The 17,625-nt window shown below is 42.0% G+C and overlaps 1 protein-coding gene across 2 annotated transcripts in view; it reads right to left on the reverse strand.

Annotated features, from left to right (window-relative positions):
- SOX6 (SRY-box transcription factor 6) overlaps nt 1–15,658 on the reverse strand; it is a 522,879-nt gene extending 507,221 nt beyond the window's left edge. The window contains exon 1 of one of the 2 annotated variants that reach the window (XM_084895473.1): nt 15,277–15,658. The gene's annotated coding sequence lies outside the window, so the exon portion shown is untranslated. Of the gene's footprint in view, nt 1–13,710; nt 13,884–15,276 lie in introns of those variants that run through there. The other variant, XM_084895470.1, reaches the window with a different exon arrangement.
- Nucleotides 15,659–17,625: the final 1,967 nt, after the last annotated feature.

Below are 17,625 nucleotides of genomic sequence, written 5' to 3' on the forward strand. Positions count from 1 at the left end.
AGAAATGCTTTTCTAAACAGATTCATGCTATGAAAAAGTATTCTGAAAACATTTGTTTGGGAATGATTCTATCATAATGTGATTTTTGTTAACAAAAATTCTGTCTATCACTTACAAAAACATTCATCTGTTTTTAATTTTAAAATTGGCAACAGAATATTTTAGCCTGTTTAATGGTGTTTCAAAGAGATTCAAGGGGTGTTGAGCCCATTTACTAAAAATATGAAAATGCTATACTACCTTCAGCCTCATTGGCAAAACAACTGATTATCGTTCAAGGAAGATAGAGATTTACTAGCCCAATTTTAACAAAAAAAATTTACATATTTTGTATATAGGATTAGTAAATTAGTATAACAATTAATAAGTACAAACAATGATATGCTTCTTCCATTTGGATCTTTTTTTTTTCCTGAGGTATCATTTTCAACTGAGGCAGCATTAAAACCATGTAGCAAAGGAAACTGAACTTGGAACCAAAACTTTAAATCACTTCATAATAAAGTGTTAAATTAAGACTTTTAAAAATAACCAGTATATTAAATCATAGGACTTGGGGGAACCACAGTTAGTATTAAAGTATCATTCTGAGGAGAATGAATGAAATGTCATGCCATCCTACTCATTCTCACCCTGGACATGAATCAACCTTTTATCCAGCATATCCACACTACCTGCCCATTAGTCACTTAATAGCTGTCTCGGTTATAAGATCACAGTGCTATATTCAAATAACTCTTATTGTATTTATTACTCCCACATTCACATTAAAGTACATTGTTATGCTTGTTCTTTTAAAATGCAATAACTATCAGTTATTGTTGTTAACTTAGTGTCTAATTCATAAATTAAATTTGATCAAAGGTCTGTGTGCATAGGGGAAAAAAAACATAGTATATATAGGAGTCAGTACTATCCATGGTTTCTGTCGTCCACTGGGGGTCTTGGAACATATCTTCCATGGATAAGGGGTGACTACTGTAATTTCAAGTAAATAGGCACATGTATTAGGACACACGCTTATAAACGTTTTGTTGATGGTGTGTTCATTCCCAACATTTGCAGACCACTATTCTATCAGAGTGAGTTCTTCCAAATAAGCCTTAATGTTATCTTGCCCAAGGAATTCCTTCAGCCTCACCCTTACCAATAATTCTTTCTAGTTGCCTTTAGATTATCCAAACTACCTCAGACCTTTATTGCTTTCTCTCCTTAAACATCCTAAATTCTTTTCCTTTCACCTCATCTAATGTAAATGTACATTCACTCCAATCAAGCATGGAGAATAACAACTAGTGTTTTGTTTGCAATAACATTCAAACAAACATTTTATTAATAATCAAAGATATTTACTTTTAAGATGTATTAACACCGTGGTCGGCAAACTCCGGCTCGCAAGCCACATACGGCTCTTTGGTCCTTTGAGTGTGGCTCTTCCCAAAATACCACGGCCTGGGCGAGTCTATTTTGAAGAAGTGGCATTAGAAGAAATTTAACTTTAAAAAATTTGGCTCTCAAAAGAAATTTCAATCGTTGTACTGTTGATATTTGGCTGTGTTGACTAATGAGTTTGCCGACCACTGCATTAGCATATACTTATTTAACTAAAGGAAGGCTTCATTTGAGACATTATATGATGACCAAATAAATTACTGCCCCTCTCACTAAATTTAGTAAAATTACATTTCTGTTTTTAAATTATCCCAGATATAAATTTGTTAAATAAGCAAAACTAAAGACCATATCTTAGTCTCATAAAGTTTAAAAGACAATTGATGCAAATGTCCTCTTTGATTGACATTTTAATAATAGAAACCAGTGTATGCACAGATCAAAAATGAAGAAGAGCCAAAACCGGTTTGGCTCAGTGGTAGAGCATCGGTCTGCGGACTGAAAGGTCCCAGGTTCGATTCCGGTCAAGGGCATGTACCTGGGTTGCAGGCACATCCCCAGTATGGGGTGTGCAAGAGGCAGCTGGTCGATGTTTCTCTCTCATCGACGTTTCTAGCTCTCTATCTCTCTCCCTTCCTCTCTGTAAAAAATCAATAAAATATATTTTTTTTAAAAAATGAAGAAGAGAATAGCCCAAAGATGTGAAAGTGATACTAAAAGAATTCAAAAGAAAAAATTAGCATACAATATGAATTGGGTACACTTTTCATATACTTCACTCACACAGCTCTTGATAATATTAATGAGTTTTCCATGTGGACATAAAGAAGAAATAAAGCACAAAACTTCACAAACTAAGACATGGCTAATTATGATGAGTGCTTTGAAAAGGGTCCTAACGTATCACAATTAAAAGCTGAGCTATTTCTCATTATTTCCCCATCATATGGGGGAATTACGAGTCTCTAAATTCACTAGTCCCTCCCAATCTGGGCTGCTATACATTTTTGTCCTTAGAGAAAATAAGCTTGTTACAAAATGCTACTCAATGTAAAACACGTAAGTATTCAGTGTACTTTGACTCTGCCTTAGCATCCCTGTAAAACACATGAAATCATACAAAAAGTACAAATGAAATCATTCTCTTTGGAACTGTTTACAGGGTCTAACTTCAGAAAAGCTAAAAATTTCTTTTAATAATGCCTTAGAATGGTATATTTAAGATAAAAATTAAATATAACATACAGTTTACTTGTTCCAAGATTAAAATTCTTTTTAAACCCTCAATATACAGGGTGGGGCAAAAGTAGGCTTACAGTTGTTCCTATGGAAAATAATACAATAATTAATAAATTATAATACAAGAATAAATTGTTTCATATACTTACGACGATAAGCCTACTTTGTACCCCATCCTGTATTTATTTTGATTATGCATCTTTATAGTTGGAAAGGATCACAGCTAAGAAATTTTAAAATAGTCCAGTTTTCCTCCAGTGTATATTGGTATCTTCAGATTCAAACGTTAAAAAATGTTCCTGAGACTCAGTGAACTAATGCTATAGTCCAAGTTAGTTCAACTTTGTTAATTTGCTATACTCTTTCCATTTTTATTTTATTTTCCTTGACTTTTTGCTTCTAATTAAAGAACTCAACTGAAAGTTCTAAAGGAAAATATCCTTTAAAGCATCCTAACTAATTTAATGTGGCTGAGGGATGTTTTTAAACTGTTTTATAGAATGCTCATCTTCCCTCCTTCCCCCTTCCTTTACTCAGCTCCACAGCCTTTCTTTGTAATGGTGCGATTTCATCATATCTTTCACAGCACTATCAACACTGTGACTCCCCCGCACCAATAACAGTGTTAAGGAAAACAGTAAGTTAAGGCCATTGGAACCTACAATTAAAACTTCTCCAACCTACAGCACCACCAAGCCATTTTCAGAAAATGATTATGTCCCAAGTCATACACGCTGCAAAACATACAAGGTGTGTTTAATTTGGAGAGGCCAATTATTAAACACCAGAAAACTTCCAGACCATCATGAGAAAAGAAGGCTCGTGGGCTCGGAGAAAAGGCATTGGAAAACTCATTAGAAAGCATGCTATGCCAGATTACAAAACTAAGAGGAAAGATTTAGCACCCCTATTCGAAAGTTAAAAAGGGTAGAGATGGGTTGTTGCTGCTACTGTTTCATTATCATATCATATAAGTAATGCATATTTCTTCCTTAAAGCCTGGATTACTCTGAGGGTTTATTTTCATGTTATCCCTCAATAAAAAGGAAGTTATGGAATATGCCAACTTTACTGAAGGAAAAACATAATTATAAATGTGAGGCACCTGAAGACTTCTAACAGATAAGGGAAACTCAGAAATAACACTTAGATCCTATGATTGCCAATTCAGAGAGAGAGGGGGAGTTCTTTACAATGCTAGATATAAACTTTTATTAACTCATAGTCCTGCTCGTCAGTTCATATATTAAGAAGCAACTTATTTTAATTTTCATACTTGACATATTTGAAGGAAAGCAATAATTTGAAAAATTCTCCTGTACCTTAAAATGACTCACCATGTCCCTGACCACAAACCTGAGCCAAGAAAGAGAAGTATTAAGCTGCTAACCTATAGCCACATCACCGTCATGATAGACACGGCCTTTTGGGAGTCACAAAGACACAAATATGAGACATTCCCATGTCAGACCTACCAAACAGTCTATAACACTATCAAATGTTTCCCCCAGTGCTTTTCAGGATGTTACCTCAAGCAGCCTATTCCTAATCATCTTTCAAGTCATGGCTGAAAGGCAATCTCTTACTAGCTTTTCTTGACACAGGTACTTCTGCTTTTATACTTATCTCCATGATAGCAACCAGCTCACTGCGTAGGATAACCCATATTCATACCTCCAGACTAGGACTATGTATTTTCACCTTTGACATAAGGTAGTCAAGTGGTCCCCATCTTTTCACCCCTAAGGATTGTTAACCTATATTTTGAAAGATGGTTGCCTATCAACTAGCCACACTTATTATGTAATAATTTAATATTTTTAAATTATCAATCACAGACATATAGAACTGACATTGAACACTTCTGATCAGCATGGTATTATTCATTTACATTGGTATATGGGAAATGCAGGATTGGTTTGGCTCTGGAAATAAGTATTAAGATAAAATAAATGAGAACTGACATTATATAGAAGAGACTGGAAAAAAAAAAAGGGGGGGTGGGGAGGGAATCAAAAAAGCCAGCCCTAATTTATGACATGCAAGCTTTGTTTGTAGTGAATAATATCCTGAAGCAAAATCCAAATGTAACATTTATTTATATCAAGTAGGAAGTGAGACAGTATGACTGGCAAGATTATCTACCCTGCATACCTTTTATTGAATGAGGCAATGAATATGAAAGTACTCTGAAAAGTGAATTTTATAAAACTTAGAGAATTAAGGGCCTTTTTTAAGCCAACGGTCTACTTCTGATCACATAACTGCTATCAGTTAAACCTAACACAATTGTCCAGAACTGTTCCACACACTTAAGATATTTTTATTTATTTCAGAAAGGAGAGAGAAAGAGAGAAACATCAATGATAAGAATCATTGTTCAACTGCTTCCTACATGCCCCACACTGGGGATTGAGCCTGCAATCTGTGCATGTGCCCTGACAGGAAATCGAAACATGACCTCCTGGTTCATAGGTTGACGCTCAACTACTGAGCCACACCAGCTGGGCTACACACTTCAATATATAGTATATTCAAGCTTAATCTACCCAATAACCCTACCTGATAAATTCTATTACAATCCCTTTTCTAAAAATTAGGAAATTAAGACTTAAAGAAACTACATAAATTTTTCAAGACCACAAAACTAATTTAGGGAATAAGACTTCAAAGGGAAGATTCAAGAAGTAAAAATTGAACATTTAATTTTGTTTTTATCACATGTAGGTCTATCATTCAGATAAAGAATATATTTTTCTAGAAAACAGATTAAGATGCATATATTTGGCACTAAGAACTTCCTAATGCTAATCATTGAAACCTATAACCAAGGAGGATTATAAAATCTCCTTTTAGAATGAAGATAGAGTGATTAGTACACGCATGGAGGATAAGGGATGACAGATGAAATGACCTTTCAAATCTCATCGAATTCTTTGAATTGGAATTTTCTCGTATTTGAGAGCTGGATATCCAAACCCTACATTTAGGCACTACTCTTTCCCAAGTCTGCCAGATGAGTAATGAATTCTCCTTTCTTGGAAAGAAAGGAAGGAACATGTATTGCTGTCTATATTTCATATAAGAGGGGGGGGGGAAGCAGATTATGTTATTTGCAAATATGTAGTGAAGCTAAAATGAAAATCCAGATCTTTCCAATTCTAAGTATGGTATCACTTCAACTTTAATAGATAGCGTGTATTAAATATTTATTTTATGGCAAGCCCTGAGCTCAGTGTTTTCCATTCATTTATTTCATTTAATCTTAATAACTCTATTGTGTAGATATTATTATAACTCCCATTTTAGAGATGAAGAAATGGATTACACCAAGAATATATTGGGGGGCAGGGGAGTAAATGGGGTGGCTAACTTCTACAGAGAAGATTCATTGCTCCTGGTAATAGCTAGAGATGATTTATAAGAAAATAACAGCATTCCTGCCCTTTGATATTTTTCCCAAGAAAGAACAAAGAACTATTTTCTCTTCGTTAGGAGCATTCTTCTCCAGTTATATCAATGACCTGTTTGGTACAACTGGAAAAGATTGACAACTGGGCCTAAATTTCCCCACCTGCCATATATTAAAAATATTTAGTAGAAGAGAAAATTCTATTTTTTTCCTTAATTTTTTTTTATTAACTTCAGAGAGGAAAGTAGAGGGGGAGAGAGATAGAAACATCAATGATGAGAAAGAATCATTGATTGGCTGCCTCCTGCATGGGGATCCAGCCTGCAACCTAGACATGTGCCCTTGACAAAAATCAAACCTGGGACCCATCAGTCCGCAGGGCGATGTTTTATCTACTGAGCCAAACCGGCTAGGGCAAGAGAAAATTCTTAAAAAATAAAGACTATCACTTCAAAAATGCCCTTCAGGTTGCCTAGAACTTAGTAAGGCTCGATCACATTACCCAATGACCTGTTTGTGAAGTATAAAATGAAATATTTGCAACCATGTCTCAGAATGAGTTCCATTTGAAACCTATGTTCATCATTTTTTTATATGTTGCATTTTCTTTTTTTCACATACTGTAAAGCATCTTTTTCTTTGTCTGATTTTAAATAACTTCTTTTCAAAGAAGCAAAGAGATTGTGCTCAGTAAAGTCAAAATCACAAATAGCACTAAAATTCCACTTTGCATTTGAATGGATATATTCAAAATAGACAATTTCAATTAGTCTCTTTAAGGTGACTAGAAACAACAAATTATTAAAGTAGCAAGGATAATAGATCACTTCAAAGGTTATCTTGTGAGATTTTCAGAGAAGAAAGAGATCAAGAAGAAGTTGGAATCAGAGAATATAAAATGTTTGCATAGAAGCGTATCATATTTTGTACTTTAAATTTACCTTATATTTATTATGCACATGTCATCACTAAACAGCATCAAATCAATATACTTAAGTAATTTTGGTCCAAAACAGTTTAAAAACACAAAAACTCTTAAAGAATTCCATTATATCACATTAGGCTTCTTCAATACATGGTGCTTCCATCCAGAGAAACGTTTTAAAAGCTTTATAGACCAGGAGAGCTTGATAAATAAAATATACCGATGAAGTCCTTGCCACCAGACCAGAATGTTCACAGATAGAGCACAAATACAGAAATAAAAAATTACAGAGCAGCAAATTCAAGTTAGTTACCAAAGATGCAAAATTTTCTAAAACATACACAACATTGAACTACCAATTGCTAGATTTTATTTCACTATTCTATCTTAAATAACCACAGGTTAAGATGCTAACCAGCTCTTTATAAGAAGAATCAAGCATCTCCCTATAAATGCAGAGATGACTCTTCAGATAAAGGTTTCTATCATTTCAAATAGTTGTTTTTCACTTGAAATAGTAAGAAAGAGAATGCCACTACACGTTTTTTTATGCCATTAAAAGATAAGGAAGAATATTTCAGAGTTCTTTAAGCATTGTGAAAAGAAAAATTTTCCATTATTATGTACTGTGCAAGTTAGTGAGGATGACTAAATATATTAGCATTATCAAGTAAAAATAACTGGGTGGTTGGTATTTTAAGTGTAGTTTATTAGTTTATAATAGATTACAGCATCTACAATTAACCTCAGAAAATAATTCACATCTTTCCTAAAATTGAAAGGTTTTGTTTTTTGGTTTTTTTAGTGAATAGTAAAATATGAGTGACATATAAGGGGTCTTAGAGGAGCAAGAAGAGAATCTGAATATAAACAAGCCATCATTCTGGTAAAAGAAAATACAAACAACTGGAATAAAAATAGTTGATGCACAAAAGCCATAATGAGGGGGTAGCTCAAAAAATAACTTCTACTTTGAATGGTTTGGATGAAATACAAATTATCCACAGAAAAGTGTGGACTGGCATAAATGTTTGTACAAAATTATAAGTGTATTTCAAGAAGTATGCAGGAGGCAACCGCCTGCATGATGCATAAGGTCCCGGCGATGCTCTGTTTAAGTGCTAGTGCACAGAGTCCAAACCACTGCATTTTAATTACCATGCAGCCTCAGATATATTGCCTTTGATATGGAAATGTTCTTGTTCTCTCATCTTCACATATGGTCTCATGCACAGAAATCTTTATCTGATTCATAAAAAATAAACTAGAATCCAATCTCAACACCTGACCTCAGTGCTTAGAAGTTTTTTACTAAGCATGGTGTCACTATAAAAAGAATGGCTAATATTGGTGAAAAGTTGGATATTTTGAGCAATGATATGAAGGATTTGCAGCTAAGAATTGAATCGATACTGTTTCTCTGAGGTTTTAGGATTTCATGTTCCCTTTTTGAGACTACCACAGATTTGAGGAAAAGCAGTGCAGCATCCTTTTTGTAGAGGTGAGAAAGTCCGTAGTTATTTAAATTATGTACCTTTAAAAATATATCTTACAACCTCCACGCACATTTTTTAATTGATATTTTATCCAAATTATAACAATGGGTATTTAATATTTGAAAAGCTCTATCAAAAATCATATCAGGTTTAAAACTCTTTCCAATTTGACTAAGTGTCGAAACAAAGTAATTCACTGAAAAACTTTTACCCTCTTCCACAGAACAAGGAAAATTTAAAAAAAAAAAAACACTTTTCCTATAAATGAATAATGAATATGTAATGAGAGAATGATGAAAGTTTCTGATATAATTCTTACCAAAACAATTAGTTTTCAAATCACAGTTGAAGAACCTCATGTGAAAACAATAAGCTATAAATTTAAACTGTGCTTACATCTAATAAAATTGCTTTTCATAGATCATAGTGGTATGGCAGCTTTTTTTTTTACTTGAGTATGTTGAGAGTCAGAGTATAATCAGGAGAAAATTTGGAGTTAGAATAAAGACGTAAAATGTTCAATGCATTATTTTCCTTGTAAGGAAAAAAACAATAGGAGAGAGCCATATTTCTTAAACAAGAAGCAATCCAAATGCTAAACAGTCTATTTCCTCCTCTAAAAAACAATATTCATATTTTAGCAAGTTTCTATAATAAAATGTTTTCATTAAATCTCATATACCTATATAACTTGATAATTCTGAAATAACCTAGATTAGTTTAAAAAAAAAAAACCCACAGTAATATGACCCATCTAACCTCATGACAGCAGATAATACGTCCCATCTGCAAATCATCTTGCTGTATGTTATCTGTGTTTTATCATTTCTAGTACCTGTCTGTGCCTGATATGGTACTCTCAGACACATTAGCTTGATGGAATGTTTCACTTGACTTCAAAAACATCAATTGATATATATGCACCCCTAAACTATATTTAAACAAACAGCTCTTATATCAACCAAATTTTCAGTTGTACTGTACTATACTTTCAGAGAATGCTGTTTGTAAATATTTAAAAAGAATATATGAATTCTTTGACTAACAAGAGAATTCTTTCAAACTTAAGAGATAAATAACATAACTAAAAAGTATAGAAAATATTAAAAGTAAGGCTTAATGCCAATGTATATTAAAACCTTATTAAAAGAAAATTCATTTATTCCAGTACCTATTGTATTTATTGAAAAAGAATTATTTAAAACATCACTAACTTCTTCAATAGAAAATGGATATGTGTAGCAATTTTATCAGCAACCAATAATTCCTTTTTAAAAGTCAAATAGAAACAGACATGATGCCACCAAAATTGATCATTTATGTTTTGAAAATAGTATTTTAAAGCTTTAAAAGAAGAACTTGACAGATATGGTCATATTTTAAACTTATGCTTTTCTCTTACTAAGGAAAATATCTGTTGCTTTCTGCTACTAATGAAAAAAATGTCCAACAGACAATATTATATTCCTACTGAATGTCATTTCTTCCAGTTATTGTTACTGAATCCAGTATAGAATCAGCTTAAGGTATAGAAATAGTGTCTTATTAATTAATACTTACATTTATTTCCTTTATAGTATAATGTTTTGAGTATTATAGTTGCATGTTATACTATTATAGGAATTTGTATCATGCTCCATTCATAAATTTGTTATTTAAAAAACATATACACCAAGAGAAAGTTCCTTCTGATTACTTAAAAAAAAAAAACCACTAAGAATAGCATTACATAGGACGAACAATAAAAATAAAAATAAAAATAAAAACTATCTTATTTTGCTACTATATGTGAGGGGATATGGTGGGAAAGCAAAGGAGAAAGGGGGTGTTGATAGTACCTGAGAAAAGCAGCAGAGGATGTCAGTTTGCTTAGGGAATTAATGGCCTAGCAATAGCTACATCCTGGTTACTCACTGCCTTTGGAAATGAACTAGATCTAATAAGCACACTTGCATGCTTTCAGAGTCTGAAGGATTTTAATTTTTGGTTGGCTGTTGTTGTTCTTGTTGTTTTAGGATAAGGACAATGTGACTGGAGTTATGAGATTTTCAAAAAGTGTAGGAGAAAAAAACCTACATGCCATTAGGCCTACTGCTCATGTGCTCACATATGTGTATTCAAAAAGATACTCTCAAAGTATATAGCTCATACATTCATGGTCTGGTAGCATATTAAAAAATCAGTTATAACTTTCCCCTATTATGAAACATGAAATATTTCATCGGTTCAATAAAAAATCAAATGCAACTAAGGAAAACCATGTCCCCACTTCCCACCTGAAAGGTTACACTCTTGCAGGCCATAGCAAAGCTAACCCTATCCCACTAAACTCATGGATGGATTTAGGATGTTTGCTTTTTTTGTTTTAAAATAAAGAGAATCTTCTAGAAGATATCAGGGGAGGAGGGAGCCTGAAGAAAGTGCCCATTGCTGAGTGTTAGCTCCCACCCTGACTGCACTGATAGAGGGAAAGTCATGTTCATGGCTGCAGAAATCCGGACTCCGGAGTGCATGCAAAAGCTGGCCTGAGGATGGGGCTGAGAAGCCAGGTGGGCCTCTGCAGCACCAATCCGGGTACAAACAGAGAGGACAGGGCTCTGCCCCTAAGAAGCCCAGCTGCACCAGAGCGAGACAAGGAGAGGCAGCGGATCCTTCCAGCTCCCCCACAGTGAACACGAGCAGCCCCAAGCGGCTAGGCCCTGAGCGGGTGGGGGAGGGGAACAGTAGCTGCAATCAGGACATAGATACCGATTTGCTGAGTGGCCTCTGGGGTGGGTGTGGGAGAGAGCACGAAGACAAGTGTGCAATCCAAACGAGAAGCCTGAAGCCCCTACCCAACCCAGGACACAATGCCAAGCCTGGACTAGCCCTGGTGGATGGGAGCACAGAGGGACACTAACAGCCCCCCTCCATGGGCGGGGTGTGCAGAGTCCCTATACTGCCAGATTTGCACAACCGAGTCACACACTGTACCCCCTTTCCTCATTCAGTCTGCACCCTGCCGCTGGTTTACCCCTGTAACCAGGAGTTTCCCCCTCAACCGAAAAAAAAATAAAGAGAGCCGAGGAACAGGAACATCGAGAGAGAGATAAATCACAGACTGGACTACTTTGTCACCGTCCCCGGGGGTGCATGGGGCCTCCCGGGGCTGTCCTGGCTGGTTGCACCCTTCCTCGGAAATCCTGCAGCCCAGGACGCAGCTGAGGGGGGCCAGGTCGGCCAAGCCCGTGCCTGCGGGCCTTGGGCCTCGGGGACGAGGTGCTGAGTGTGCAAGCTAATTATACATGTGGCATTTGGGCAGCCGACTGTCCAGTGACACCTTACCTTATGAGGAAACGTCAACCCAAGCAACTGTTCAAAACAAAATGCCATCGCGGGATCAGCTTCGCAGGCTCTCGGCCGGCTCGGGGTTGCTTTTCCCACAGCCTCTCACACTTAGCGAAAGAATGTGGCCCGAGGAGGCCAGCCGTGGGGGGGGGGGGGGGAGGCCTGCCAGGGTGGAGGTGGGGGACAGGCGGGGAGGTCCTTGCCAGGTGTCCGTCCTGTCCCTCCCTCCTCGCCATGGACCAGCGCGCGGACCCAACCACTTGACCTTTTTTTTTTTTATTCACCAAACCCTCCTCCTAGAAATAGACTGGGCGGGGCGGCGTCTGTTCTCCTCGGGACCCGGGACTCGGGCATGTGACTATAAAGGGCAGGAGAAGAGGGGACCCTGGGGAGGCGGGGAACAGGGGCACTCTGGCATCCCGGGCTCCGCGGGGCTGCGGGCCAGGCCGCCCAGCCGGGGAGGAGGGCGGGCCCCCGGAGTGCGCGCCCCGCCAGGGTCAGGCGCCCTGGACAGGGACGTCATCCCAGTGCCCCACTGACAGGGCAGCCGGAGGCCCGGAGCCCAGCCCCTCCGTTTGCCCTAGCGACGGCTTCGGGGCCGTTCCGAGACCGAAACTTCCAGCACGGGCCCCCAGAGGAGGAGGTCACACACCCAGAAGCAGCCGGGGACTACCCGCCTGGCGAACAGCGCAGCCCCGCCTGCAGGGTCCCGGCTCCCGTTCCGTCCCCAAGTCCGGGGCAGCACTCCCTAGCTGACAATCCGTGCAAACAAATGTCTTCCAACGTGGTCAGCCTCAGAGAACTTAAATAACACTCAAAACACGCCGGCGACAACCGCCTTTTATCTGCTCGGGACACACCAGTTCTCTGAGTTTTTTATCTTAAAGCTCCTAGGAGCGCCGGGGAGACGGTCCGGGGGAAGGGAGCTAATCTGTCCGCCGCAGCCGCGGGCGCTCCTGCCGGCGGCCGAGCACAGCCCCGGCAGACTGTTCACGAGCCCCTTCCTTTCTCGGGGCAGCCCCGGGAGGGCGAGAGAAAGACGCGGCTCCCTCCGTCCCGCTGAGAGCTGCGCGGCTCGGGCGGGAGGCAGCACCGCACCCCGGGCCTGGGCCGAGCCCCCGAGGGGCCGGTCTCCGGGGGGCAGCGGAGCGGAGCGCGCGGCGGCCAAGCGGGCCCCGGGCGGGGCGCCGAGAAGGACGAAGGGCGCCGGCCGGGCTCGGGGACGCGGAGTGGGAGAGCACGGGGCGGACAAGGGCCGGCGACTGTGTGTGGGGCCCCGGGGATCCCCAGGCCGGCCGAGCCCGGGCTCCGCAGGGTTTGGGGCAGCCGCTTACGCACGCCCCCGCCGAGCCCGGCACCCCTTTTCAAGGGTCCCGGGCAAAGAGGAAGGACCACAGATTAGCACTGGGGGGTTTTCGGGTGGTCTTGGAATTCAGTTTGTGGATCCCAAAGCGATCCTAAAAAGCCAAGTCCAAAAGTCCAAAAATAAGGGGAGGAGACCGGGAGGGAGAGAGCGGCGCGGGGTCCCGGGAAAGTTGCGGTAGCACAGCAGCGGCGGGGCGGGTGTGGAAGGAGGAAGCAGCGCGTGGGTTTTCTAGCGACCCGGGTTTTCCGGGGGAACTCCTCCCGGGGAACTGCACCCCGAAGGGGAGCGCGCGGCGATCCTCGCCTCTCGCCCGCCCTCCGCCAGCGTCAAGCCCACAAATAGCCGAAGTTTGCAAACCAAAATGGGGGTGGGGTGGGGGGTAGGGTCCAGAAGCCCAAGAAACCCAGCGGGTCCTCCCCCACCTCTCCCGCACCCCGAGCCTGGCTAAGCCCTGAAGCGCTCCGGAAAACGGCCGCATCGCAGTTAGTCCCACGGTGGCGGCGAACCAACCCAACACTTTTCAAGAAAACAAAATAGTCGCTGGGAAACTTACTTTGCATTTAGTCTCTATTCTTTGGGGGGATGCGGTTAAGGTCGGCTCGTAAAGGAAAGCTCGTTTTGTCCAGGTTGGATATTGTCTACTCTATGGATCAGCCCTTGGGTGAAGGTTTGTTTTAATTTATGGCTTATGCATTCTTTTAAGGTCGATTTACATGACCTCCGGCTACAACTAAGACAGCCGAGGAGGGCACTCCAGTCGTCAGCCGGCCAAACCCACAATTAAAACAGCCCTCCCCCTAGTCTTGGTATGACTCTCCCGAGATAGGCTGGTTGGCCTGCTTTCCTCTTTTTTTGTTTTGTTTTCTCTCTCTCTCTCTCTCTCTCTCTCTCTCTCTCTCTCTCTCTCTCTCTCTTCTTTCTTCACTTGTCTTTTTATCCCCCTCTTTCTCTTTTTAATATCACGGAATAAGATGTGATATCAATTTGAAAGTTTTGGTATAACTTTCTCTAAACCCAAGCCTGCAAGCGATAATGAGATACGGTGCTCACAAAGCCCTCGGGATGCTGCCCTCTTGTGGGAACAAAAGGCATTACCACCCAGCGGTCCCATCTGAACCCTCGCAGAAGAGCACACACGCAGAAGCTGAGAGAGAGAGAGAGAGAGAGAGAGAGAGAGAGAGAGAGAGAGAGAGAGAGAGAGAGAGAGCGCTACACACGCAGGACACAAGCTTCTTACATCACACACTTGCGCAAACTTCAATGAGATACCTACCTCAAAGTTCATGGAGACTTAAACATTCATTCTCTAAGCCACCTGACTTCTTTCTCATACCGTTCCCAGTGACATGGGTAGAGTATCTACTCGGGGAAGTGGAGGAGAAGGAGTCAGGTGGGCCGAGAGGGCGGACAGATTTCCGGACGGATACTTAGGATGGCGATAACAGCTTTCTGTTGTCAAAAGGTTGCGCTCTCTCCCTTGCCTGCTCTTTTGGCCTTGGGGTCCTACGCACAGTTATCTGCAGCTACAACATGTGTTTTCTCGGAGTGGATGTTGGGACTTGGGGGCGGGGGGGGGGGGGGCGGCAAAAAAACAAAAAAACAACCAGAAACCCGCGACGCAGATCTGTCACCGCCTCCGGAACAAGGCACAACTCTCCCAGAGGGGGATGCATCCTGGGGATCCGCGCGTCCGCCCGCAGCGAGCGGCAGCCGCTCGGGCCCCTTTCTCAACTCTGCTCCCCCTGTACGTCGGCGGACTGAGCGCCCTCCTCCCGCTCCTCCTCCCCCGCCCTCCAGCCCCCCTCCCCGCTCCCCTCCCCAGCCTCGCTCGGAAACCCTCCCGGCCACCCGCTCCCTCGCAGGGCTCCACGCGCTCCGCTCTGATCCCCCCGCCTGTCCTGCCCCAGCCCCTGCGTCCCAGCTCAGGGAAAACTAACCCTGGGGCCGCCTGGAAGGGCAGGAGCAGGAGGCGCAGGGGGCCGGCGGGCCCGGCCCGGGGTCCCTGCCCCTGCCCCCCTCCGACTCCCCAACAGGTAGCTCCCAAACGGGCCGCGCGCTCTCGCTCGACCGCCCACGATCTCTCGATCGCTCGCTCGCTCGCTCGCTCCGTCCCGGTTACCTGGGCGGGCTCCAGGACGGTGCCGCACGGGAGGGCTCCTTGTGCGCTGCGCCTCGAGAGTAAATGGCATTAAAGAAAAAGGGAAAGATAACAAATAAAATAAAATAAAAAAATCCTCAAAGCAGGGGGAGTCGATGCTAGGTCAATTAGCACCACCCCGGGGAGCAAGGGAGCGGAACCCCTCCACCCCCCGCAATGCCCAGGCAGGCGCAGCCCCGTTAACTCTGGTCTGCGGGGGTGTCCCGCCCCGGGGCGGGGGGGAGCGCTGACCCGCAGAAGTTTGCCGCGGGGGTGCCGGGAGGGAGGTGCGCGCAGAAGCGGGCAGACTAGGGGTTTCCCCCTTGAAACAAGTGAAGGCGATGGTGAGTGCTGTCAATCTTGGCAATCAGTGTGAGCGGCCATGTCGTAAGTATTCAAAGCATTTCCCGTCGTGCAACATCAGAAAGTGAGTGGCCAGGGCATTGATCTGAGCGAGGGAGAGGAGGCAGGGCTCCCCTCCCAGACAACACAGGCAAGATGAGACAAGAGGCGAGGGAGGCGGCGAGCCAGGCAGGGAAGCTGGGAGGGAGGGAGGAGGGAGAGAGGGAGGAGCGGGGAGGACGGGGGAAGGAGAAGGAGGGGAAAGCGGGAGGCAGAGGCGAGAGAGCAGGAGAAAGGGCAGAGAGCGGCGCGCTCGGAGGTTGGGGCTGTAGAAAGCGCCTGAAAGAAGAGAGCGGAGCGACTCACTAGGAGGGGACGGGAAGGGGACAAAGGAGAGGGGGAGCTCGGGTCAGAGAGGAATGGTGACAAGTACTAGGTGAGAGAGGGGCTGAGGTGTCAAGGACCCGTGGAGCGCTCTCAGGACAGGAGCTACTGGGAGGAGGAGTCAAGAGGAAGGCAAACTGAAGTGGGGGAAAGGTAGACAACTGGGGAGAAAGAAAGGACAAACTGGGGAAAGAGAAGAGGTAAAGTGGGAGGGGGAGGTAAAGTAGGGATGGTAGTTTGTGCTTTGAGAAAGTTGTGTGACAGAGGAGGGATGGACTGAAGGTTAGGAAGCACTGAGATATAGAACTGGACCACAGAGGTGAGGCATGAGAGACACAGAGAAAGGGGAAGGACAGGTGCTGAAGCAGACCTGGAAGAAGAAAAGAAGGATGAATATTAGATGAATAAGGAAAGAAAAATGAAAGATGAAGTGGCAGAAAGAGTAAAGAAAGAGGTGCAGGAAGCATAGATAATGAAAACACGCCAGTTAGGATCTCAGTAAACGGGGAAAAGAGAAACGTATGTTAAAAGATGCAGAAGGAGGAACTGAAAAGAAAAGAAGAAAAAGCAATTGACAGAGGAGATTCTTAGCTTATGTAGCTGGCAGTATTCTGGAGGCCATGTGGATTATGGGATTTATGAATAAAAATTATTATAAATAACAAGATATACAAACTACCAAAGAAAAATGATTATACTTTTACAATAATAAATAAACAGTTCCACGTGAATTATATGGATAAGTCTGGGTTATGTGGACTTGAGTGTGTGATATATGTGTACTATCTCAACTGTGTATAGGAGTATATTTGGAGAAACAATTTCAAGAGGGGTCGCTTGGAAGTTATACAAGATGAAAAGAATTTCAGATACCTAGAACAGCAAGTAAAACTCCAAACTCAGATGCAGAAAATTATATAAATAAGACTTCCCCAAAAATAAATGAATTAAAGATTCTCTTTGATGCATATGTAGGATAAAGGATTTGAAGGGTATAAAATGGCCAAAAAAAAAAGCAAAGGCCTGGAACTTTATCTCAGTGCAAAAAAAAAAAAAAAAAGTGGGGGACTTAAAAGTGAAAGACTGATCATACATTAAGGTAGTAGAGATACAGAATATAAGAGATATGAGAAAACCAGCTCTGACAGTAAGAGACACAGAGATAACTAGAGGCAGTGTGTACAAGGTGAGGTTGGCCTTAACCCAAGTTAAAAGAAAAAGACTAGATTTGAAAAACTGATGTCAGTGGAGACTCAAAAGTACATCAAGATTAAAAACTGGGAGAGAGCTTCTGACACACTAGCATAGCCTGCAGAGGTTTGCAGAAGGACAGGCCCTTGCTCTGTAGAAACTGATATGAAATGGCCACTTGGAGATACTTCATAAACAGATACTTGATGAAAGGAGATATGAACCAAAAGAGAGGGGTCAGGAATTTTTACTAGAAAATCCAGAATGTTCATGGCATTCTAAAGTTAAAAGACTAAGACCTTCCACAGATAGAAGATAAGGGGGAGAAGGCCTTATCTCTGTCACATGAACTTTTAGGAGGATGGAGAAAGTGAGCAAGCACAAGATGGAACAAGCTAAGTGTCAGTCATACAC

This window comes from Pipistrellus hanaki, assembly GCF_964339955.1.
Source record: "Pipistrellus hanaki genome assembly, chromosome: 9".
NCBI lineage: Eukaryota > Metazoa > Chordata > Mammalia > Chiroptera > Vespertilionidae > Pipistrellus > Pipistrellus hanaki.